This window comes from Protopterus annectens, chromosome 4.part0 (genome assembly GCF_019279795.1).
Source record: "Protopterus annectens isolate FY-2018-M chromosome 4.part0, PAN1.0, whole genome shotgun sequence".
Classification (NCBI taxonomy): Eukaryota; Metazoa; Chordata; order Ceratodontiformes; family Protopteridae; genus Protopterus; species Protopterus annectens.
In genome coordinates, this window is record NC_056733.1 from 1,432,848,931 (window position 1) to 1,432,874,901 (window position 25,971).

At 44.6% G+C, this 25,971-nt stretch overlaps 1 protein-coding gene across 1 annotated transcript in view; it reads left to right on the forward strand.

The window, feature by feature from the left end:
* HSPA4 (heat shock protein family A (Hsp70) member 4) overlaps nucleotides 1-25,971 on the forward strand; it is a 2,799,623-nt gene that overhangs the window by 1,756,521 nt on the left and 1,017,131 nt on the right. The gene's annotated exons all lie outside the window — the stretch shown is intronic.

Here is a 25,971-nt window from a genome sequence, read left to right on the forward strand (position 1 = left end):
TGTTCTAAATGGACCGGCTCAAAACTCTGTCCTCATACTCTGCTTCCTACAGACTAAGAGGTGATCTGTGTCTAGCATACAAGGCATCCTCTGACCTAGCACTGATGAATTTACTGCACATCACCAAGTCAAATGGCATCAGAAAACTGTCTAGGGATCTAAACCTCTTCTGCAACATCAAAATGGTTTGGAGGAACAGGTTTCTCTCAGGTTGCCAATGCTGTGGAACAGATTCGCCATCCATGTAAAACAAAGCTCATCCCTGTCTATTTTCAAGTGCAACTTGGATCTATCTATGGGAAATGGAACATTTATTCCAGGAATGTCCATTGTACTATTAATGGACAGGGGCAGCTGGTAAATGTTTTATCCTATGCATGGGTATCCTGAAGTTATCTGTGGTATGATCCCAGTTACTGTTAAGGATAATATGTAGCTGTCAACACTGGGTAGGGGTAATCTAACAACACCAGTTGGGTTAATTTGAGCTTCCAAAGGAAATTGTCTAGGCTAAACTGTCTCACGATGGCAACTAGCATGTATTTGACTCTGAAACTGTGAAATCCATCTCAGTAAACTTATACACACACAAATTGGCTCAGTAATACCTATATTGTTTAGACACAAGATAAAGTATTTAGGTGAAAGGATTAAAAATTACTTTTGTGGTAGTTAAAGAAAATACTAAATAAAAGATGTTATGTGATCCTATCTCGCCTACATTCTGTACTGATGGGCTCGGAGCCGATCCCTCGGCTCCGACTCGGCACGCTATGCTATAGAGCGAAGCCTCTTATTGGCTGAGCTATTTTCTGTCCCAGGATGCACCACCACTAATCACCTAGATCTCGTTTGCCGCTTAAAAGCTAAGACGTGGTCTCAACTTGGCTGAGCTAAGTACTGTTTTCTTTCTAAAGTTTCCTGTCAGGAAATCTCTTATTACCCAAAAAGCTGTTTTAACAGCTATTTTTGTCGTACGAGTGTGTTTTGGTACTTTTTGTTGTGAAAATTGTGTGTTTGATTAAGGGAAAGGTTTCCCGTTTAAGTTAGAGGGGCCTTCCCCTATTATTCAGCTAGTATCTTTATTTTTTCAAGAAGGTCAAGTACCCGTTTAAGTTAGAGGGTCTTGGCCCTCCTTTTCAGTATTTTGTTCTTGTCTGATATTTCATTGTATTGTGTCTTTAAAAAAAAAAATAAAATAGTTGGTTAAAATTGTTTGTATTGTGGTAAAATCTTCATATAGATAGTGCTACTTTACTAGTTTTAGTCTTTTGATAATACATTATGTCGAAAGAGCATAGACCCTCCGGGTTCAAAAAGTGCACGAGGTGCGGTTATAAAATGTCTATAACAGATGACCACTCCTCGTGCGTATATTGTTTAGGCGCCAAGCACCTACAGGAGTCCTGTAGCGTGTGTCACGCCTTTTCATCTAGAGTCCTCCAGGAGAGGAAGAATAAATTAATATTGAAAAGGGCTCATTAAACCCTCCTTCGAGGAGGCCTTATCTTCCTCTTCCTCTCCTACCAAAAAGAAGAAAAAAGCGTCGGCTCTGACCAGCCCGTCGGAACTGACTGCTAAGAAACCTAGGCAAGCTTCTCCATCGGCTCCAGGGACTTCGGGACCGAGGGCGGTACAGTCTGCCTCTATGCCTCCAGTCTCGACTCCTCTGGTTTCGGAGCCGAGGACTGGGGCGTTGAGAGGCGGGTCACCTTCATCGGCTCCACTGATTTTGGAGCCGATGAGGGTTGCCGGCTCAGACTCTTCCCCTTCGGCGCCGAAGCCCTCCTCGGCACAGAGGGAAATTGTTTTGGGATCTCCCTCGGAACCGATATTGGTCGAGTCCATTCGGAGCCGGTCCCCCAGTCCTTTGGAGCCGATAGAGAAATTGGTTCGGACCCGATCGGTCTCATCTAGATCCTCCAAGATGTCTGATTCGGACATCGACAGGGTGCTCCTAAGACTTTTCCAGTCTCCTGTGTTCCAAAAGTTAGTTTCGGCTCCAGCCCACTCGGCTTCAGATGGTCCACCCTGTAGTTATGGTTCCTCCTCCAACAGCCTGGCACCGTTAGAGCCGGTGCTGGTGGAGCCGATGGAGGTTTTCGGGTCGGAACCGACCCTTACTCCAACTCCGGCTCTCGAGTCGGAGTTCGGTACGCGGACCTCCTCTGTCGGCCCCGGGGGGGACGCTTCGGGACTGATGTTTTTGGTCCCAAGCCTTCCTCTCGGTGCGTCAGCTGCGGGGGTACCATCTACTGTTGTGGCCACAGAGGTGGGACCTTCCCAGGATTCTGGTGGTCCGGCCTTCATGGCCATGAGGAGTGCTTTAGCCAAATCCTCTTTGGCTACCTCCACGGTCTCTCCAGCACCTTCCCTGCATACGGAGACTGGGTCTTTGGCAGTCCCCCTGTCCTTAGACAGCGGAGCCCCGGGGCCTGAGGTCACCCCCACTGGGGGTTCCCCCCCTCCTGGAGGTCCCTCTGAAGCTTCTTCGGAGGAACCTCCAAGGAAAAGATCATGCAAGAGGAAGCACGTTGACTCCCCCGATGAGTCTCTCACGTCAGACACTGATCTTGATGATGCAGAGGGTTCCCCTAAGTCGTCCTCAGATGATGTCTCCTTTGCAGACATCCTGGAAGCCCTCAAACAACGAGGCGGCTGGCAATCCAAACCCCCTTCTGCTGACGAGTCGGTGTTCCTTAAGGCCTTCGGGGCTCAGCCCTCCGCCTCCTGGGTGTCTCCGCCCTTCGATGAGCTCCTAGATTTGATCTGTCGAAGGGCGTGGGAACACCCAGACTCTGTGGAACCGGTGCCTGCTCGCCCAAACAAGTTCCTGTCAGCACCCCCAGAAAAGGAGTTTTTGACTAAAGGTGTGGCTGTAGATGGCTTGGTGGTGGCATCTGCTACCCAGCAAGATGTAGCAGAGGCTTCGATGTCCGTCCATCCCCCTAATAAGGAGTCTAGGAGCATGGATCGGTATGGTAAGCGCACCCTAAGTTCAGCTGCCTTTACTTTAAGGTCCCTGAACTATCTAATGCACTTCACCAGGTTTCAGAGGGATCTGATCAAGGAGCTTTCAGATACCCTCTTGGGTAACCTACCTGAGTAGCTGGCCCAGACGGTTGGCTCTCAGTTGGCTACGCTGTCATCCATATCAAACTCGTCCATGAGGCTCATTTCTTATGCGGCCGAAGGGGCGAGTAGAGCGGCGGGTACAGGTATTGCTCTACGGAGGCAAGCCTGGCTCCGCCTGTGTCATTGTGCGGAAGCCTTCAAGTCTTCCTTTGCCGATGCCCCCTTTGATGAGTCCTCTTTGTTTGGACCCAAGGTAAAGGACACATTGACCCGCTGCGAGCAAGAAGGTAAGACTTTGACTGCCGTAGGGGCACGATTTTCCACTCCCTTTCGGCCTTACCCCAAGGCTAAAAGAGGAGGGAAAATTTGGTTCCGTAGATCTCAGAAGTCTTATCCCTCACAGCAGGACTATCCCCCTTCTAGAGGCAGAGGAGGGGGAAATTCTTCTGGAAGACGCCGTCCCAGAGGCGGCAGAGGCCCCCGCAACACTGGAGACCGCGAATCCTTTCGTGGCTCTTCAGCCTTTCACAGTCCCTGTGGGATTGCCCGACTGTGCAGCTCCGGAGCCAGTCGGGGGGTCGTTTTTCGAGGCACCTAAAAGCCTGGGAAGGTATCACTCAGGACTGATGGGTGCTTCGAATTATCGCCGGAGGTTACGCCATCCCCTTTTCTCACTCCCCACCTCAGTCCAAAAAAATCCCGGACCCGCCACCCAGTCAGCGGGAAATTGCAGCCCTAGAAGTTTCAAAGCTGCTTCAAAAAGGAGTCATCCAACCGGTCCCCGCAGACCAGATCGGATTAGGGACTTACTCAGGATTCTTTTTGGTGCCAAAAAAGACCGGGGACTTGCAGCCCATTTTGGATCTCAGCATTCTAAATCATTCAGTCAAAAAGTCCAAGTTCCGAATGGTCACCCTACAATCCATTCTCCCACTGCTGGAGAAAGGTGTTTGGATGTGCTCCATAGATCTCATGGACGCTTATTACCATATCATGGTACATCAAGCGTCCAGGAGACATCTGCGCTTCAGCCTAGGAGACAGTCATTTTCAGTTCCGCGCGCTGCCCTTTGGTCTCACCACAGCCCCCAGGGTGTTCACCAAATGTTTGGCGGTCGTGACTGCTCACCTGAGAAGTCTAGGATTCCAGGTGTTTCCGTATCTAGACTGGCTCCTAACTGCCACCTCCAAGCATCTACTATTGCGGAGCCTACAAGCCACAATATCACTGGGCACTTCCCTTGGAATCACCTTCAATTGGCCAAAGTCTGTGTTGCTGCCATCTCAACGCATAAGATTCATCGGAGTAGAGATAGACTCAAACCGAATGCGGGTCTATCTACCTACAGAAAGGATGCAAACCATACAGGCTCAAGTTCGAGCCTTACTTCCCAGATCCAAAGCCCCAGCCAGAATGGTCCTGCAGCTATTGGGATCTATGTCCGCCACGATTCTTCTAGTTCCCCTTGCAAGGTTGCATATGAGAATTCTCCAGTGGCTTCTTTCAACACAGTGGTCCTTTCAGGATCTCCCTCTCAGTCACCTCATATGGATCACGGGACCTTCGCTGGTGCCCTCCAACCTGGATCAGGGACGACCCTTTGTTCCACTTCCTCCTGTGGCCACTTTGACTACGGACGCCTCCCAGATGGAGTGGGGGGGGGGCATTCCCTGGGCAGGTCAGTCCAAGGCAAATGGCATTCGGAAGAGTCCCTACTTCATATCAACATCTTAGAAATGAGGGTGGTGTTTCTGTCCTTACAAGCCCTTCACGATTACCTCCCCCAGGGCGTAATTGCCGTTCACTCCGACAACATGTCAGTAGTCTGGTACCTGAACAAGCAGGGAGGGACCAGATCCTACCCCCTTTGCAGAGAGGCCATTAGAGTTTGGGAATGGGCAGTGTCGACCAAACGATTTCTAGTGGTGACTCATATCCCTGGCAAGGCCAATGTGATAGCCGACAGACTGAGCAGGACTATCCTCTCTCCACACGAGTGGTCTCTGAACATTACGGTTGCAAATCAGATTTTCAGCAAATGGGGAATTCCTTGTTGCGACCTCTTCGCAACCCCGCTAAATGCGAAGTGCAAAAAGTTCTTCTCCCTCACTCCGGCTCCGGGGGAGAGCCCTATGGACACACTAGCCCATCCGTGGCCCACCGGCTTGCTATATGCTTTACCCCCAGTTCCCCTCCTTCCCAGAGTGATCCAAAAGGCGTCTCACTTGGGGAGCAAAATGATCTTAGTTGCTCCTTACTGGCCTCGTCAGGTATGGTTCCCCTATCTTCGGAAATATGCACTGGACGATCCATGGTTCCTGGATCAGATCCCAGACCTATTAGTTCATCAGTCGGGACTACTCCACCAGTCCCTCCACACCTTGAAATTAACAGCTTGGCTCCTCCTCTTCCGACTATAGTCAGGAATCATACCTTAGACCCGGAAGTTGTACATATCTTATCTTCGGCCCACAAGTCTGCCACTAAGAAATTGTATTCTACCAAATGGAAGAGATTTGCTATTTAGGCTCAACTCCGGGGCCTGGATCCCATCACTATTCCCATATCAGAAGTCCTGAAATTTCTAACTTCCCTTTTCAATCAAGGTTCTTCAGTCTCTACCATCAAGGTTCAATTGGCAGCTATTTCCAATTTTCACGAGTCTATAAACCCACCTTTAATGAGCAACAGGTTGTGTAAGACCTTCATGAAAGGTGCTGCATTTTTACGACCTCCGATTTCTCATCCTGCTCCTCCATGGGATCTCGATGTGGTGTTACGTGCCTTAACTTCCTCCCCCTTCGAACCGGCAGCAACATGCCATTTGAAATTTCTATCGTGGAAAACTGCCTTTCTGGTTGTGATTACTTCTGCCAGAAGGGTTTCAGAGATTCAAGCTTTGTCTGTAAAACCTCCGTACCTGGTTTTTCACAAAGATGGAGTATCTCTCAGGCCAAATCCATCCTTTGTCTCTAAGGTTTGTTCCAGTTTTTGCCTACAACAGTCATTAGAACTTCCAGTTTTCTTTCCAAAGTACTCAAACAAAGCAGAATACATATTCCACACATTAGATGTCCACAGGCAATTGCGTTTTTATTTAGATAGGACCAAACAAACAAGGAAAACAGATCAATTGTTTGTATCCTTTTCGGATAATAAATTGGGCAAAGCCGTTACAAAGGTCACTATTGCCAAATGGATCAGGGACTGTATTACTCAAGCTTATTCCTCTTCTAATAAAGAGCTTACGACCTCTGTCAAAGCTCATTCTACAAGAGCTATGGCTACTTCAATAGCATTCCATTCTAAGCTTGCCATTAGTGACATTTGTGCTGCGGCTACGTGGTCTTCCCCGCACACTTTCATTTCTCACTACAAATTGGATGTGGCATCTCGGGGGCGAGCTTCATTTGGTTCCACAGTGCTCAGGAGTGTTCTCCAGTGAGCCACCCAGGATTTAGGTGCTAGGGACGCTGTCCCATCAGTACAGAATGTAGGCGAGATAGGATCACATAACATCTTTTAGTTATGTACTTACCATAACTTTAGATGTTTGGGATCCATCTCGCCTACATTCCCAATAACCCACCCTCCTTCCCCCTTCCTTGGAGATCAGAAGAGATCAGAAGGTCCAAATCCTGTTGTTTCATCTTGAAACATCTGGCAATGTTATATAAACAAGTTATGTATGTGTGCATGAATGCGGACAAACAAGATCTGGGGGATTAGTGGTGGTGCATCCTGGGATAGAAAATAGCTCAGCCAATAAGAGGCTTCGCTCTATAGCATAGCGTGCCGAGTCGGAGCCGAGGGATCGGCTCCGAGCCCATCAGTACAGAATGTAGGCGAGATGGATCCCAAACATCTAAAGTTATGGTAAGTACATAACTAAAAGATAAGAAATTAGAAGCTCCTGATTATGCATATGACTAGTTAAATACAAATACTGAAAATATTTTCAGTCCCTTTTGGTGGAGTTTATTTTTTTATCAACCACAGGGGAAGGTCTGGATGACCGAATCAAGTGAATTTATTTGGGAGGGGAAGAGGGCAAGAGTTAAGTGGAATAAGTTGGCTATTCCTATAGAACACGGCAGCTTAGGGTTACCTAATTTAAAATGGGTAGGTGCAGTTAAGGCTGATGTGCATGGTTGAAACAGGTTATGAATCAGAAGTGGACTAGGATGATGAAATGGGGGGGGCATGGGATAAAGGAAGATTAGTGTTTTGTATTCACGTACTTGAGAATGGTACAAACCATGCAGATGCATTCATAAAATAACAAAGTATTCTAAGAACTAAGCCAGTGTTTGTATGGAGGAAGATATTGCCAGTGATGTCTGCAAGTAGAGATATAGAAAATAGTTGAAGGGAGGTTGGAATTTTCTAGTGGAATTTAGCAAAGGAATCATAATGACAGTATTTGGGAATAAGTAACTCTGGAGTGAAGAATGTGTGGAATAAGGCTAAGCAAGAATTTGGACTACAGGTTAGAGACCACCTTCCTTATCAGGGATGGATGAGTGTTGGCAAAATTAAATGGATAAGATTGTGAGAGTAAGTGAAAGACCATTTCCTGTAAAACTTTCTAATGAGTTTGAAACAGAAGATACTGTTAAAAATGGATAATTGATAGGCTGTGTAAAATACTGCATGATGACTAAAGGAATCTATCCAGGGAGGTTAGAAAAGATTGGAAAAAGATGATAGAAAGGCAAATTGCAAGGGAACGATGGGAAGGCATTTGAATGGATCCCAAGCAAAGATCAAAAGGTTTGCAAGCAGATGTTTAAGTATTGTTAGACATTTGAAGACTTTCCTTGGGTACAGTTTGTAAATTTGCAAATGTTTGGTATGGGTTGGGTCATAGACAGGAAGTTGGGAGCATGTTTTTTGATAATGTAACAAGCTGACAGATATTTAAAAAAATCCCTAGAGTGTACTTTGAATTGTTTGGGGAACAAATGGAATTAACAAAGGAAATTATTCCTTTGAGCTGGGGATATAGGATCCAGTTTCTTAGGTCTTGGTAAGGCATTTATTAAGCTTAATGCTTTTGACAGTCAAAAAGAAACTTTCTGGAAAATGGAATTCGAAATCTGAACCACCTGTGGTGATTGTGTTTTTGCTTAAAATATTTTTTATTGAAATTACGTTCCAAAAAAAATTTTGAAAGTGGGATATATAGAAAATGCAAGGCACAAATTTCATAGAGGTGGTATTTATGGGAACAATACATGTAGAATTATTCTCAGGAGGGTGAATGAGATTTAAGGGAAAGCGGGACTTGAGCAATTTATGAAATGTAGTGAATGAAAAGCATCAACACAAAAATGTATACTACCCAAAGAAAGCAATGGAAATCTTTTTTACTCTGTTTTGATGATTTTCATGAGATCACACTTTCAGTAGTTATATTTGTGTATGGGGCACATCTTGCCAAGGTTTCAGATGTCCAGCCAGTCTGCAATGCTTGGGGCTCCTTCCATGCATTGGTTGGTACTAGGCTATTGACCCTAAGGCTTATACAAGCCTAGCCATAACAATTCCCTGGCTATTTCTTCCCACAGTATTTACTTCCCTGTATCCCTGTCTAGCAGGATGACTGACATTATCCCCTGGGTGAATTTCCTATCTCCCATCTAATCGTCAAGGTTCCTTTTGAAGAGAGCCAAGGAGGCGCTCTGCTTGACATGTATGGGCAGTCTGTTCCAGAGTATGGGAAGTGTCTGGGTCAGGAACATATTCCTCCAGCATGTTTTGTTCATTGTGATGACCAGGTTTAGATCCCTGGAGCGTGTGGCTCTGAGGGATTGGGATTTCTTTAAGTGGAGCATGTCCAGCAACTCGAGGTTTCACATGGCCTTGTATGTTAAGCAGAGATCGCCTCTGAGTAGACTGTATGCCACAGAGTATAGCTGGAGTGTTTTTAGACTGTCCACATATAGGGCATCTTCTTTAGGTCTGTGATTCTTTTCGTGAGGTATTTCTGCAGCCTGTCCAGCTGTTGCAGATGTCTTTTGAGGTACATACCAAGCAGGGCATTGTACTCTGTAATGGGTCTAATGAGGGATGAGTACAGTGAGACAATGACCTCCTCCTTTTTTCTGGATGAAAAGCACTTCATGATGAGGTGTGCCACATAGAAGGATTTCCTTTACCGTACTTCTTCTTTTAGCACAAGATAGTGCTGGTATAAGAGGGACATACAGGCACACCAAAAAACTTTCTTGCTTTGTGTATGTTTATGCAGACTTCTCGTCAGTGTAATGGCTTGAGTATTAGCAGCATGCTTCAGCTACGGTTTGGGGCAGATAAGTATTCCCATTGGGAACCTTACTTTTTTCAGTGGAAATGTAAAATAATTCTCATGTCTGTTAAGAAGATAAATGCCCATCTTCAGCACTTCAGTCACTGTTCCAGTAGCCTAAGCTATTTGGGTTACATCCTTGCCTAGGGTATGACCACCAACCAGATTTCAAATCTTTAGGGCACCTTCCACGTGCCCATACTGCCAGTGGCACAAGCAGAACTTTATTAAAAAAGGCCATTTGAATGCCAAAGGCTTCAGAGCTTTCTTGCTGCCAAACTGTTTTGCCTGTGCAAGCCTTATAGAACTGATGGTCAGAGATCCTTTACAGGCTAGGTAGACAAGTAGTTCTGGGAAAAACTTTATACAACATCTTTTGATTGTGAATTATTTCATTTTATAATATTTTTAGGCATATGATAATTTATACCAGAAATGTTTGTACTGTCATGCTACTGAGGAGATATTTACTATGTAGTGATTGTGTGAAAATCTATTTAACAATATACTACCATTTTATGTAAATTAAGTGTGTAGGGGCAGGATTTTGTCCTTTTGGGGGACTGTCAAAGAAAATTTATTTCAGAATCTTCATTTTCCTGTCAGAACGCTTGTCAGCTCAGCTTTATGAACTAATCCTACCATCCTTCCTGAGGTAGTTTTCAGAATTGAACATCAGTCTATTACTTTTGTCAGTTTTCTTTCTAAACTTTACAAAGCTGGATATATGATGCACTTACTTGGATGTTCATAGAACGTTGCGTTATTACTTGCGTAGAAAAACATTTTTAGAAAAACAGATCAGTTTGTTTTATTTTTGAATTCCAAATTGGGTAAGCCAGTCGTAAAGGTAACCTTAGCCAAGTGGCTTACAGATTGTATATAGTTTGTCAATAATAAATTAGGCCTTTCTTTACCAAAACAATTGGGAGCCTGTTCAACCAGGTCGATGGCTACATCCTCAGTATTTCTTTCCAGAACATCCATTGACTATGTATGTGCGCTGCTGCTTGGGCTAATTGTCATACTTCACTCATTTCAAATTGGATCTAGTTATGAGGGGAAGAGTAGAGCAGAGTCTGATCTGAAGATTGGACCCAAACCCAATTGTTGAGGAATGAAAATGGACCACACAGATGGAACGTTATGGTGAGTACATGACTACTTTTTATGCAGGATATAAGTAGACAGGATGCCGCCAGTCAATATTGGTGTGGCTGTGTTGCCTTAAAATCACTGTTGTAGGACAGTCCCTCCCGCCTTTCCTCATTTCGAGTTTTTGTGAGGGTGTTACCATTTCTCTAAAACTTCATGCTTTCATTACTTGGGCGCTTTTTTTTTTTTGGATGGGGAGGGGTTTATTTCATGAAGGTTACAGCTTCTCTTACTTGCATACCACTGATTAAAAACTACAATTTTTCTGCATTCGTTAACTGAGTGAGCTTGCTGGAGACTTCACCCTCTTAAGGGGTGACCGACCTTGGAGCACTGTCCTGCCAAGAGACTTGCTCAGAATTGCACAGTAGGCAAATGCAGGTGAAAAGAATAAAATCCTGTACCTTGGACTCTGCAAGAAGCAGCTCATTTACAGCTCAGTGCTTTAATCTTGGCTCTGACCAACATTTGTTGGTGAATGCCCTCTTTTTCACAGAGCAAAGAACTCAAGACCATTCATGCTGTTTTCTCATTTATACCTGCCTACAGGATTACTTGTACATGAGACCATTACTCTTGGCAATTGTCCAGTGCTTTAAAAGACAGGCCAAATGGCTAGATTTCCATATGTGACAAATTCTCATTCTTCCTGAAAGATACTGAAATAGCAATCTCTGTATTCAAACATGAACTGCTTGGATACAGTTGTCAAAGGGCTGTGCTTTGCAGATGTTTAAGCTTTAAGAGTGCTAAAGAATCAGAAGTTGCAGTTAAGGTAAACTATGTAATTAAGTTCTCCAACTCTTTTGAGTTGGAGAAACTTAGGCCAGCAGAGATGTGTCCTTTATATTGTAGTAATTCTGTTTTATTTTCTGCAGTAATAAATTCAATGCATTGTTGAAATCCTGTAATTTGTATTCACTGCTGCAGTAGCCTAAGCTATATACGAGTTATATAACAGCTAGCCAGTCACCTTCCTCATCTAAATTGTTAGTTGGTAAGTATGGGAAAAAAAGTGTATGCTTCTGCAACTTTGATTTTTAGGATTTTGAATTCTGAGGCTCGTATGTTAAGGTTTGCTCTGACTAATTGTTAAGGTAATAAGGGTGGTTTTGCCAGCAGTTTCCTCTTGCGAGGAAAAATCTGCTTTAAATGATTGTTTCTTCTGTTTTACAAGTCAGTGCTCTATTTGTTTACATTGTGTGTGAATCATTTGATTCTACTTTAGGGGTTTTGGCCACTGGTACTGTGTTGAGGAGGTTTACCCGTTTGCGTTCTTAGAACTTCAAAGATGACAAAAATTAGATTTGAATTCTCCTTTGGAATTAGATTGTTTTTGGTCCCTCTGCTGCTGCTGTAGAGGTGATCAAAGTGTGATGAGAGGTAAGCTGATACAGGGAATCCAAGATTTTTCAGCCCTCCTTTTCCAAATTTCCTAAGAGAGTCTCTTAATTCCTTGTCCAGTTTTGCAAAAAAAAAAAAAAAAAAAGTCTCAACAAAACACATGTAAACAGACGTTTAAGAAAAAAAATGGCAGGAGGGTCCCAAAAAGAATTCAGGAACCACCCATAGCAAAGGACAGTCCAGTAAGTCTGAATGACCGTTTAAGATACTTTTTCTCCTCTCACCCTGACAGCCCCCTTTTTTCTTGCAGAATGTCTGAATCTCTCTTGCATCAAATCATTTCAGACAAGTGGGTTCTGAAAATCATTCAGCAAGGTTACAGATGACAGTGGGAGAAAATTCTCCCTTTTCAGGGAGTAATCCCTTATCCACTGGACCATACTCTCTTATTTCTACTTGTCCAGCACACGCTGTCCCTGGTAGTAATAGCAGTAGTTCCTCCTTCCCAGGTGAGAAAAAAGTTTTTATTCAAGAATGTTTTTAGTGCCAAAGAAAGAAAATGCTTCGAGTCTAGTTCTGGATCTCTCTCTCTCCTAAACCTGTGTGACAGTGTCCAAGTTCACAATGCATTTATCACATCCCTATTTATCCAGACTTAGGGAATTTTTTAAGGTTTCATATTTCTGGAACACATTCAGTTCCCTGACTTACCCTTCAAACTACTACATCTACTACACCAGAAGTGTTCACATTGTGGCTATCTCTAGTTACAGCTCATTTCAGGCTGTGGGGTATCCACATTTTTCTGTATTTTCACGACTTGCCTATCTTTGCAGTGTGTCGCTCAAAGTATCTGGTATCTCTCGTTTGGGTGGGAGATCTCTTAAGCTAGGATTGCAAGAGAACATTTAAAGGTCTTTCTTAACTCCTTCACACAGGATTGTGCTCCTAGGATGTCAGCTAGTCACCTCAGTTCAAAGAGCTTTTCTTCCACAGAAAAAAGATCTGTATCTAGAATTTACCTGTCTGACTTCAGTCACCGTGAAGAAATACTTCAGGATTTTGGGTTCTCATGGCATCTGTGATTCTAATGATACCCCTGGTAAGACTTCACACAGGAAAGATATGATGGTTTTTAGTTTCTTTGGTCCCAGCACCAACGTCCTGTGTTGGAAATTTGTTGGAAGGGAAATAATTTTATGGCTGTAGCAAATATCCTTAAGATGTTCTTCATGTTTCACTGTTGCAGTCATCACATTTGGGTTATCTGCCTGCAGGTAGCCCTCAGCCAGCCTGAATACCAGAGTCTTCGGATTTCTGCGTCTGATGCTGTTGCTGCTTCCATGATGTCAGGTCATCAGGGGTATACACCATGCAGCCGACACCATTACATCAGTCTTTCTTGCCTTGTGGTGTCCGAAGCAGTTCGCAAGTGCTGGTCGGCTGACTCCTGAAGTTTTTGTTTTCGAGCTTCAGACCTGAAGTCTTCAAAACAGATAAGTACCCCGTTGGGAATCCTTTTTTCTTGCTGTAACAGATGTCAGAAAAAAATTGTCTTGCCTGTGGAAAGCAAATACCTCATAGAGATTTTTATTCTTACTGTGTCACCTGTTAAGGCCCAGACCACAACGTTCCTCACTGTTTGTTTTGTGCCTTGTTCAACGCCCGAACTATTCGTCGTCGCACTATTTTTGTAGCGAAATACATTTGTTCTCAATCTCCATACTCCGAAATGGCTATAAGCCATCCGACTATCAAGCTTCTGAAAAAACGTAAGGATAAAGACAGACCGCATAGGTCCAAAACTGCCGACGACGCTTCCGTTAAGCTAGTAGCCAGTCCGCCGGTACTCACTTTCGCAGCCCCTGGTACCAGCTACTACAGATTCTCAGGCCTCTACTGAGACCCATTCTGAGTCTGGTATGCCGCAAGATGCTTCTTCGGCTATGGGACCTGCGGATGTGTCTACCTTGGATGGGTCTGGAGCCGCTGTGCAGGCACCGGCTTCTGAGGTTGTATTCAGGCCTACAGACTTTCATATTAAACAGACAGTATGGTTTCCAATTAGAAGTACCGAATTCCTCAGGCCTAAAACTCGCACTACGCCTAGAAAACAGACTACCAAACCAATGACTCAGGCCCATATACCTCAAAAACAAATGCCTAGAATGGCTGAAGACCTTATTACTTTAATTAGGGGAAGCCAGCCTTCCCCTTCTAAGAGACCTAGAACCCATTTTCTTTCTGATTCTTCTGGTCAGGAATCTGATATCTCTGCTCCTGATTACCAGGATTTGTCCTTATCTACTTATGAGGATTCTGATGCAGGGGATTCCTTTCCCTCTGCTTCTCCTCCAGAAGATTTTTGTTTTGGTGAAACTTAGCATACCATTAGTGAGCATTTCTGCCGGTAAAGCCAGGATTATTTTGAGTCCAAAAAGCGACTTAGGGAATTCTTACTCCTGCCTCAACACAGGCCTCTAGCTGTCCCTCCTGATGTTCTTCATCCCACATTGCTGCAGTCCTAACACTAGGGTAGTCCGCTGTCCCAGTCGGCCCGAATACCAAAGTATAAGGCTGACGTCGGTCAGGGCGCATTAGTCTGACGTCAGGACGTCAGGGTACAAATGCGCATGACCGACGTCATATCCTCAGTCTTTTTTGCCGCATGGTCCGATGCAGAAGCAGTATTGCGAGTGCAGGTTGGCGTTCTGAAATTTTCTGAAGTCGGAGTTTCAGACCGAATCAAAGTTGGCTAAGTACCCCGTTGGGGAATATTTTGTTTTTTTCTTGCCTCAGTATTTAACCGGATGTCAGAAAAAGTGCATAATTGTATTTCTTGTGGGAAGCAGATACCTCATAGGGATTACCATACCTTGTGTATACCTTGCTTAGGGCCTGAGCACGACGTTGTTGGATGTCGCTCTTGTGCTAGATTTAACAAACGCACTATTAAGAGAAGGTTGGACTGTGCCAGGTTAGTTTTTGGGAAGCGTTGTAATTATAAAATGCCGTCGGATGCTCCGATGCCCGCTTCGTCAAAAAAGCGCAAGGACAAAGCAGCAAAGCCTAGGTTGGAAGAACCGTCTGTCCCGGACGTCGGTTCTTTAGAGGGCTCGGTGGAGCCGGAGGTTCTGCCAGAAGTCTCTTTGGAGTCTCAGGGAGAGACTTTACTGTTACAGGATGTTTCCTCTCAGGAGGTAGGCCAGGCTGAGGGGGCTTCTCAGGTAGCTGTTCTCCCCTCCCTTCCTAAGGTGGTTAGGCCCTCCCTTCTGTTTCCAAGGCTTCTTGAGAGGCAGGCCAGGTTTAACTTCAGTGGGGTTTCTCCTAGTTCTTCAGGGTCTCTGCCTAAGAAACATATGCTTAAAATGGCAGAAGATTTGATTACTATGATTAGAGGTTCTATGCCCCCTCCTGATAAGAGGCCTAGGGTGGAACCTGAGCTTGAGAGTTTTGAGCAGTGTTCGGAGGCTTCTGCGTCTTGCTGAAGACTTGCAGGAGTATCCTACTTATTCTGATTCTGATGTAGATGATTCTACTCCTTTTGCTTCTCCTCCTGAGGATTTTTCTTTTTCAGAGACTCTTCATTCCATGAGGGAGCATTTTAAATGGGAAGGTCAAGATTTCTCTGATTCCAGGAAAAGGCTAAGGGAATTTTTTTTACCCCAGCACAGGCCTTTGGCTATACCTCCTGTTCTGGATGTGGTGGAAGATGTTTTTGCAGAGGCTTCCCTGAACCCTGATTCTTTGCCTCCTGCTCCAGTTAAACCGGATAGGTATTATAGGGTGCCTGAAGCTCATAAGTATCTTTTTAAGAGTCCTAGGGCAGACCCAGAAACCGTTTCTCAGGGGCCTAAAGGTGTTAAGGCTTCTGTTAAAAATCCTGTTCCTCCTGATAGAGGCAAGGGCTTTGGATAGATGGGGAAAGAAGGTGTATACTTCTTCCACTTTAGCCATGAGGGCTTTGAATTGCCAGTTCCACATGTTAAAATACCAAAATTATCTCCTTTCACAATTGAAGTCTAAAGTGGATGCTCTGGCGGAAGGTATTGAGTGTAAAGAGTTGCAGGATTTAGTTCATGTTTCTGAACAGGTGGGTAAGCATTCTTTGCAATGTGGTTTTGATGCTGTACAGGCCTCTTCGAGGGTGGCTGCCACTGGTTCTGTTCTTCGCAGGCACGCCTGGTTGAGGGATCAGAATTTGGCTGAGCATGTTAAGACAAGGATTTTAGATGCTCCGTTACAATCTGATGTGGTGTTTGGTTCGCCTGTGGAAGCAGTTTTAAAGAAAATGGAGGACAAGGCTAAGTCTATGCAGACTGTTAAAGATTTTTTGCAGGTTCAACCTCCGAAGTTTAGTAGAAATTGGCCTACTTAAGGGGTGGACATATCCTTCTTATGATTCCCAGTCTAGGGGTAGGTCTAGACGTGGCAGGGGCAGAGCTCAAGGTTCTTTTAGGCCTAGAACAGGGAGTTCACCTGCTCAGTCTTCTGGTGAGGGCAGGGGTCAGTCCTTTCGTAAACAGACCCAATGACCTGCCTTTTCAGCTGCCAGAGCCTTCTTGTCTGGCAGCACCTTTGGGAGGAAGGCTGGCACTTTTCAAAGAAAATTGGAGTTTAATTACCCAAGACAGATGGGTTTTGGATATCATTCACCACGGTTACAGGTTTTATTTCCATACCTTGCCTCCTTTCAAAGGCATGCCAGACATTCCTCCTCTACAAAGAAAAGAGGCTCACAAGCAAATTTCTCTGTTACTCCAAATAGGGGCCATTCAGCCGGTTCCTATGCCAGAAAGGGGCCTAGGATTTTATTCTCGCCTGTTCCTAGTACCAAAAATGGGGAACACGTGGAGACCAATTTTGGATTTGTCTATCCTCAACACTTATCTGGACATTCCCAAGTTCAAGATGTTGACCTTGCAACAGCTTTTACCTCTGCTGGGAAAAGATCATTGGATGGTAACTTTAGATCTCAAGGAGGCTTACCTTCATGTGCCTATCAGACTAAGTTGCAGGAAGTATCTGCGTTTTCGAGCTGGGAATTCCCATTATCAGTTCTCTGCATTGCCCTTTGGCTTATCTACTGCCCAGAGTATTCACAAAAGTTCTGGCTCCAGTGATAGCTTACTTCAGGCTAAAAGGAATACAAATCTATCCTTACTTGGACGACTGCCTGATTCTGGCTCAAGAAAAGGAAGACCTTTTTCAGCATTTGGAATATGTGATAGCAGTGCTAAGATGCCTGGGGTATTCTGTGAACGAAATAAAGTCCAGTCTAGTACCCTCTCAAGACATGTGCTTTCTGGGTGTGAGACTGAATACAGCAACCCAGATGGCCTTTTTAACCCCGGACAAACAAAAGAATCTTTCACTTTACTTCCAATCAACTATCTCTTCAGTCCGGGCTGACTGCAAGGACAGTCCTTCAAGCCTTAGGGTTCATGGCATCTTGTATTCTGGTGCTTCCCAATGCCAAACTGCATATGAGGAAGCTGCAATGGTATCTCAAAAATGTATGGACACAGCACTGCCAGGATTTGGACACTGTCATTCAAATAATACCTTGCATTCAAAAGGAATTTTTGTGGTGGGCTCAGGAATGTCACCTAAACAAGGGACTCTCTGTGACCCGGCCAGAGGCGAGTCAGATTCTAACGACAGATGCCTCAGACATAGCTTGGGGAGCTCATCTGAATGGAAAGTGGATACAAGACAAGTGGCCTGCCAGACTACAGCATCTACATAACATGAAGGAGATGTTGGCAGTCCAGTTTGCATTACTGGCTTTCAAGGAGTTACTTCTTCCAGGGCAGGTGTTGATTCTAACAGACAACACAACTGTCATGTGGTACATCAACAAACAAGGGGGAACACATTCTTATCCTCTATGCAGGCAAGCAATGATTTTGTGGGAGACTGCGCTCAGCTTGCAACTAAATCTTCAGGCAAGGTTTCTGCCGGGAGCACAGAACTCCTTAGCAGATGTGTTAAGCAGACAAATCATGGATCCCCACGAGTGGAAACTGGATCTTCATGTATTTCGAAAATTGACAGTGTCATGGGGAACTCCAGACATAGATCTGTTCGCTTCTCCACTAAACCACCAGCTGCCAAAGTTTTGCACCTAAAAGGTTTCATCACACAGCTTGGAAAGTGGATGCTCTTTCTTTCAGTTGGAAAAATCTTCATGTGTACGCCTTTCCGCCTCTGCCTCTCCTCCCAAAGGTACTCCTAAAAGTCAGACAAGACAAGCCAAGGATGATTTTAATAGCTCCAGATTGGCCTCGACAACACTGGTACCCATTACTGAGGAGTCTGGTAAGGAAGCCTCCATGGCCTTTACCTTTGATTCCACACCTATTGTCTCAGAGGGACGGTCATCTACTCAATGTCAAGCTTCACTCTCTTCATCTAACAGCCTGGCATATTCTGTTTTGAACCACAGCAGGTCTCAACTTCCTCAACAAGTTTTGAATGTGATTATGGAAGCCAGGAGACCTAGTACAAGGAAAGTGTATGCAGACAAATGGAAGAGATTTTTATTTTGGAGTGCAGCAAAGGATTTGGAGGTTTCTGAGCCTAATTTGAGTGTGGCTCTTCAATATCTTACTGAATTATTGGACAAAGGTTTGTCTTTCTCTTCCATTAAGATTCATGCTGCAGCAATTTCAGCTCACTATGATTGTGACCCACCATTGTTTTCTCATCCTTTGTTTAAGCAATTTCTTAGAGGGGCAAAGAATATAAGACCCCCACGTACAGCTCCTACTCCTGCTTGGGACCTCAATTTTGTGTTGGAGAAACTTACTCTACAACCTTTTGAGCCTGCGGCTACTGCTGAATTGAAATATTTGTCATGGAAGACTGCTTTTTTGTTGGCCATTACTTCTGCAAGAAGGGTTTCTGAATTGCAGGCCCTTATGGCGGTTGAGCCTTTTTTGATTTTCCATAAGGATAGGGTATCATTACGTACTAATCCTTCCTTTATGCCTAAGGTGGTCTCTAGTGTGGCTTTAAAACAAACTATTCATTTGCCCACTTTTTATGCTGATCCCCAAAATAGGGGGGAAAAGATTTTGCACACTTTAGATGTACACAGGCAGTTGCGTTATTATTTAAGCAGGACTAAGGGTTTTAGGCAGTCTCAGCAGTTGTTTGTTTCTTTTGCTTTGAGTTCTCAGGGCAAGCCTGTGTCAAAACAAACTATTTCTAAGTGGATTGGGTTTTGCATTGCATTTTGTTATTCCCATCATGGCAAGGAGATTCCAGCTGGGATTAGGCCTCATTCCACTAGGGCTACTGCCACTTCAACAGCATTTCTAAGGGGGGTGGCAACTAAGGATATTTTGGAGGCAGCTACTTGGAGTTCAGTGCATACTTTCTCTAAGCATTACCACCTTCCTCTCTACTCTAAATCTAGGGCTGGTTTTGCCACGGCTATTTTGCAGGGCATGTTGACAGCTCCAGCTTCTTTATGATTTGCCAGCCTCCCTTACCTCTGCTTTGGGATTCTACCCAAGTGTTAGGACTGCAGCAATGTGGGATGAAGAACATAGTACAGTTTTGTACCTACCATAAATGTAGATGTTCGAAGATCCACATTGCTGCAGTCCAACCCTCCTCCTTCCCTCTGTGTTTAGGGGTGGTTGTGTGGTGGGGTTGTACTTTGGTAAATTGTATATATTGTATGTATATATTTGGTACAGGAGTGTTTGGTGTTTTTTGGTTTTGGCCTTATCTTTTTAGGGTCTTCTGACATCTGGGGCAAGAAAAGACTGAGGATATGACGTCGGTCATGCGCATTTGTACCCTGACGTCCTGACGTCAGACTAATGCGCCCTGACCGACGTCAGCCTTATACTTTGGTATTCGGGCCGACTGGGACAGCGGACTACCCTAGTGTTAGGACTGCAGCAATGTGGATCTTCGAACATCTACATTTATGGTAGGTACAAAACTGTACTTTCTAGCTATTGTAGATGTTTTCTTGGAATCTAGCCTTACCCCAGACACTTTACCTACAGCTCCCAGAAAGCCTGACCGGTACTACAGAGTACCTGACTCTCACAAGTTCCTCTCTAAGAATCCTACTGTGGATCCAGAGGCCATTTCCCAAGGACCAAAAGGCATTAAGGCTGCTGCTGCCAAAAACCCTACCCCTTCTGAGATTCTAGAGCCTTAGACAGATGAGGTAAGAAGGTTTGCACTTCAGCTGCTTTGGCCATCAGGGCTCTAAATTCCCAGTTTCGTATGTTAAAGTATCAGCAGCATATTATGGGACTACTTAAACAGAAAATTGTTTCCTGACTGTGCCTAACAAAGACTTGCAAGATTTAATTTAATGCGTTCTGCAGAACAAGTTGGTAAACATACTTTGCAGTGTGGTTTTGATGCTTTAGAAGCATCTTGCAGGGCTGCTGTCACTGGTTCTGTACTTAGAAGGCATGCTTGGCTTAAGGAACAAAACCTACAAGATCATGTTAAAGCTAAATTACTGAATGCACCCTTAAACCAAGACCGCCTTTTTGGCAACAAAGCAGAGGAAGTCCTCAAAAAGATGGAGGAAAAAGCTAAATCTATGCAAACTGTTAGATTTTCTTCAAGTACAGCCTCCCTGATTCAGTAGGCATTGGCTTTCAAAGAACTGGTCCTTTCCAGTCCCTTCCAGGCCTTCTCAGTCCAAACCCAGGAACAGCAGACCTCCAAGACTTCAGTCTCAGGCTACGCACCGATCTAAGCAGTGGGGGGCTCCCATTTCCAAAGCAGGGAGTAGTAAGCCACCCCCTACAGAAAAATGGCACAATGACTTAACCTTAACTCTTCCAAGCCCTGCTCAACTACTTGCTACCTTAGGAGGAAAGCTCTCCCTGCATGCAAAAAACTGGAAACTCATTACCCAAGACAAATGGGTTTTGAACATAGTTTCCAAAGGATACAGATTCCACTTCCACACACTACCAACCCCAAATGGTTGGCCAGACCTCCTCCCCCCAAATCAATGGGTGGAGGCCCAACAGCAGGCTCTCTTCCTTCTCAGTATCAGGGCTATTCGACCTGTCCCAGCAGAACTAAGGGGACAAGGTTTTTATTCAAGACTGTTTCAGGTACCCAGAAAAGAAAACTCCTGGCATCCTATCCTGGACCTCTCTAGTCTCAACACCTTTCTGGTGGTTCCAAAATTCAAAATGTTAACTCAACAGTGTCTTCCTATGCTAGCCAAGGATGCCTGGCTGGCAACCCTAGACTTAAAGGAAGGCTACCTGCACAATCCCAGTAAGATTCCTTCAGACAATACCTACGTTTCAGGGTGGGCTCCATGCACTTCCAGTTCTCTGCACTTCTCTTAGGCTTATCTACTGCGCCCAGGGTGTTTACAAAGTGTGTGTCTCCAACTGTTGCATTTTGCAGGCAGAGAAATATTCAAATTTACCCATACCTGGACGATTGTCTGATTCAGGCAGAAAGCCAGGACTTGCTATTAAAACACCTGGCATTTTAAAGAAACTTCTATCCTCACTGGGATACACCATCAACGAAAAGAAATCTCACCTAGTACCCTGCCAACAGATTGTATTCTAGGGAACAAGCTTGAACACAACCTCCCAGATGGCATTCCTCACTCCGGGGAAACAGGTTTATTTGACAACCTACTTCAAACTATTGGCCACAAAAACCCAGCTATCTGCATGGAAAATACTGCAAACCCTGGGGTTCATGGCCTCTTGCATTCTGCTAATTCCATATGCAAGACTGCATATGAGGAAACTCCAATGGTATTTAAAAAGTTTATGGCATCAACATTCTCAGGACCTGGAAACGATTCCTATCAATCCTTGTCAAAGGGCAGAGTTCCTTTGGTGGGCAGAGGCCTGCTACCACAACAAGGGACTCCCTTTCACTCTACCCCCTGCCGCCCAAACCCTAACAGGCACATCAGACTATGCATTGTGGGCTCACATGGCAGGGCAGTGCATTCAGGGCAAATGGAGTCAGAGACAGATGCACCTCCATATCAACCAAAAAGACATTTTAGCTGTACAGAATGGTCTGACAGCCTTCAAAGACCTTATTCTCCCAGGACAACTATTGATAGACAGACAATACCACAGTTATGTGGAACATAAACAAGCAGGGGGTACCCACTCCTACCCTCTCTGCAGACTAGCCATGACTCTGAGGAGCACAGCCTTGAGCTACCAAGTGCACCTACAAGCTCAATTCCTGCCAGGCAAACTAAATTCACTGGCAGACGACTTGAGCAGAAATCTCATGGACCCACACGAATGGAAAGTAGAACCCAAAAATTCAACCGCTTGAGGAACAAATGGGGGACCCCAGAGGTAGACCTGTTTGCCTCCCCTCAGAACTACCAGTTGAACAGATTCTGCACCAGAACTTCCCACAGTCAAGCTTGGAAAGTGGATGTCCTGTCCTTTACTTGGGAAAGCCTCTCTGTTTATGCCTTTCCCCCTCTGCCTCTCCTCTCGAATGTTCTACTAAAGATCAAACGGGACAAGCCAAGAACAATACTGATTGCACCAGACTGGCCATGCCAGCACTGGTCCCCCCTCTTGTGCAGTCTGACACTGCTACAACCATGGCATCTGCTTCAGACCCCTTCCCTGCTGTCCCAGCAGGTGGGCCAGATTCTGCACCCTCTGCTTCATACCCTGAACCTTGCAGCCTGGCTTATTCCATGAGCTCTCCTCTAGCATCCCTCAGTAAGCAGGTGCCGATACGTCATTCTGTAGGCAAGGAGGCCTAGTACCAGAAATTCCTATGCTGAAAAGTGGAAAAGATACTGCTCCTGGAGTTAGGCTCAGGGGATGGCCACAACGATGCCTAACTTGTCTCTTATTCTAGAGTACTTAACAGCAATGCTCCACAAGGGCCTGTCCTTCTCATCAATTAAGTTTCATGCCTCTGCCATTTCAGCACATTATAATACTGAGCCACCCCTCTTCTCGCACCCCTTGCTAAATCAATTCCTTGGAGGGGCCAAAAATTTAAGACCCCCAAGGAGAGCTCCCACTCCAGCCTGGGACCTTAACTTTGTATTGGAAAAGCTCACTCTTCCCCCCTTTGAGCCAGCTGCAACAGCAGAGTTGAAATTCCTTTCCTGGAAAACAGCCTTACTTCTAGCCATCACTTCAGCAAGAAGAGTGTCAATTACAGGCCCTCATGGCAGTGGAACCCTTCATTATCTTCCATACGGACATGGTTTCCCTCAGGACTAATCCTTTATGCCCAAGGTGGTGTCTAGTGTGGCTCTAAGCTAGTCCATTCATTTGTCTACTTTTTTTCCCTAATCCACAAAACAAAGGAGAAACTGATACTGCACTCTCTGGACGTGCACAGACAACTTGGATTCTGTTTGGACAGGACTAAGCCTCTCAGAAAATCTGACCAGCTGCTAGTTGTCTTTGCTGCAGGGGCAGAGGGGAAGGCCATTTCAAAGCAAGCCGTTTCCAAATGGATAGCCCAATTGCATTCATTTCTGTTACAAGCACCATGGAAAACCTACCTTACAGGGAGGGGATAAGATCACATTCCACCAGGGCTGCATCTACCTCTGTGGTATTTCTCAGAGGAGTCCCTACCAGGGACATCCTGGAAGCTGCTGCCTGGAGCTCTGTACATACCTTCACAAAGCATTACCACCTGCCTGTCTTTTCTAAATCCAGAGCTGTATTTGTCACAGCAGTCTTGCAGGGCTTAATAGCTGGCCCTAATGCACTTTAACTACTTCCTCCCTTCCTTAGCTTTGGGAATCTACCCAAATGTGATGACTGCAACAGTGAAATATGAAGAAAATTGTACAGTTGTGTACACTTACCATAAATGTAGATGTTCGAGTGTATTCACTGTTGCAGTCCTGTTTATCCTCCCTCCAGCCCCCCCGACTTCTCTTGGCTCTACCTTTCCTTCTTGTTTAGTGTATATATATATATATATATATATATATATATATATATATATATATATATATATAGTATGTAGGGCCACAGGGACAGATGCAAGCATATAAATGTAAGAGATGCTAGCCCCGAACCTCAACTCTCTGAATTATCTTTGGACCCTAGGATGTTTTCTGGTTGTTACAGACAATACCACAGTTTTACTTCAACAGGTAAGAGGGATCCAGGTTGTACCCTCTTTACAAGACTTGCCATGTTAGCTTGTGATATAGCTTCATAGCACAGTCTCATTTTACAGGCATTACACATTTTGTCAGAGCAAGTCTGTGGCAGACAAAGCTGAGCAGGACAAAGGCAGACCCTCAAGTAGAGACTATTGTGGATCTTCCAACACCTGATATTTCTGTGGGGAGTTGCTCAAGTAGACCTATTTATCTCCTTTTTGACCAATCAGATGGCAAATTTCTGCTGTGGGTCTGCATGCAAAAGGCCTGGACAACATATGCCTTTTCCTTTCTTTGGAGAAGAATATTCCCCTCTCATTTTCCATCCTTAACACTAATGCAGAAATGGCCAGGAACAGTTACAAGCTTCTTTACAGAATGGATCTACTCGCACAAGATCAGAGGTGTTTGATGTATCCTGACACCAGTCAACTTCAGTTGACTGCCTGAATGATAGGGTCTTAATTCCCTTTAGGCACCTGTTTACTGAGGACGTCCAGCAGGTACTAATGGAGGCAAAAACTTGCTACTAAAACATTGTATATTGGCACTCATTCTGGTCTTGTTCTCTGGTTTTACAATATTGGTGAGTTACTGTCCTATGGCCTTTTTTGCTCTTCTATTGAGGTTAATTTATTGGTCATTTCAGCATGTCTGCCCATGGATCCTCTTGCTTTGATGCATTCTCATTTTAAAATATTTTTGAAAGGGGGTTTGCATAAGAAACCTAGAAAACCTATATTGCCCCTCCTTGGGAACTTTAATTTTGTGTGAGAAAAGCTAACACTTGCTCCATTTGAAACAGCTAACCTGGCCACCTCGAGGTTCTTAACGTAGAAGACAATTTTACTGATTGTGCTGACCTCTGCAAGAAGAGCGTCTGAGGTGCAAGCTGTTATGTTGAGTCCATCTTACCTTATTTACCACAGGGACAGGATTTCTTTGAGAACTACTACTCCTTTTATGCCTGTAGTGGTACCCGAGTTTACTTTAAGCCAAGCTATCCATTTCCCTATTTTCTTTCCTGGACCTAAAAATGTAAGAGTGAGGGTATTTTTTTTACATTTAATGTCCACATACAGTTCTGGTATTATATTGACAGAACTAAATCTTTCAGGTCTTTGGATCAATTATTAATTTCTTGTGACTGTAAGAAGGGATAACCTCTGTCAAAACAGACTATTTCCAAATGGTTCTGTAAGGCCGTTAACATATTGTTATACTCTCCACAGCAAAACTAGTCCAGGCAGGGTCAAGGCCCACTCTTCCAGAGCCTTGGCTTCATCTGGGGCTTTTTGAAAGGGGTTCGGTTCTAGAAGGATTCTAGAAGCAGCAAGTTGATCCTGTGTACTTTCTTCTGCAATGCACTATAGGCTTTGATTCCTTTTCTAGGTCTAGATCAGTCTTTGCTATGACCATTATCCAGGGGCTCCTGGACTTCCATTTTAAAATTTGTAAGATGTGGTAATTTACCCACGTAGCGTAGGCTACTGCATCAGTGATCAGTGTGAAGAACATAGTACAGTTATATAACTAAACTTACAGTAGTAGTAGATGTTCAAATGATCATTGCTGTCTAGCTGCACCCTCACTCCATCCCCCTTGTTTCTTGGTGTGTTATTGCTAGGGTGTAGATTTTAATTTTTTTGTTCCTAGCATTGTCCTTTCAGGGCGCAGCCTACCTCTTGGTATGAAAGCTCTGAAGGGCTTGACACAGAAATCTTTTTACTCGGCTCAACTGAAGCTGACTAATGTTTTTGACTCTAGAAAGGTGCAAGATATAGCATGTAGCTTAGGCTACTGCAGTAGTGATATGTTCATAGATGAGCACTAGGCTGGCTGTCTGGGCCATTTTAAGCCTAGCTCATTTCGTTTTGTGCTTTAACCTATACCATTTGATTAGAGGTCGGCCCTAGTCATCCCATGGTTGATAATTGTACAT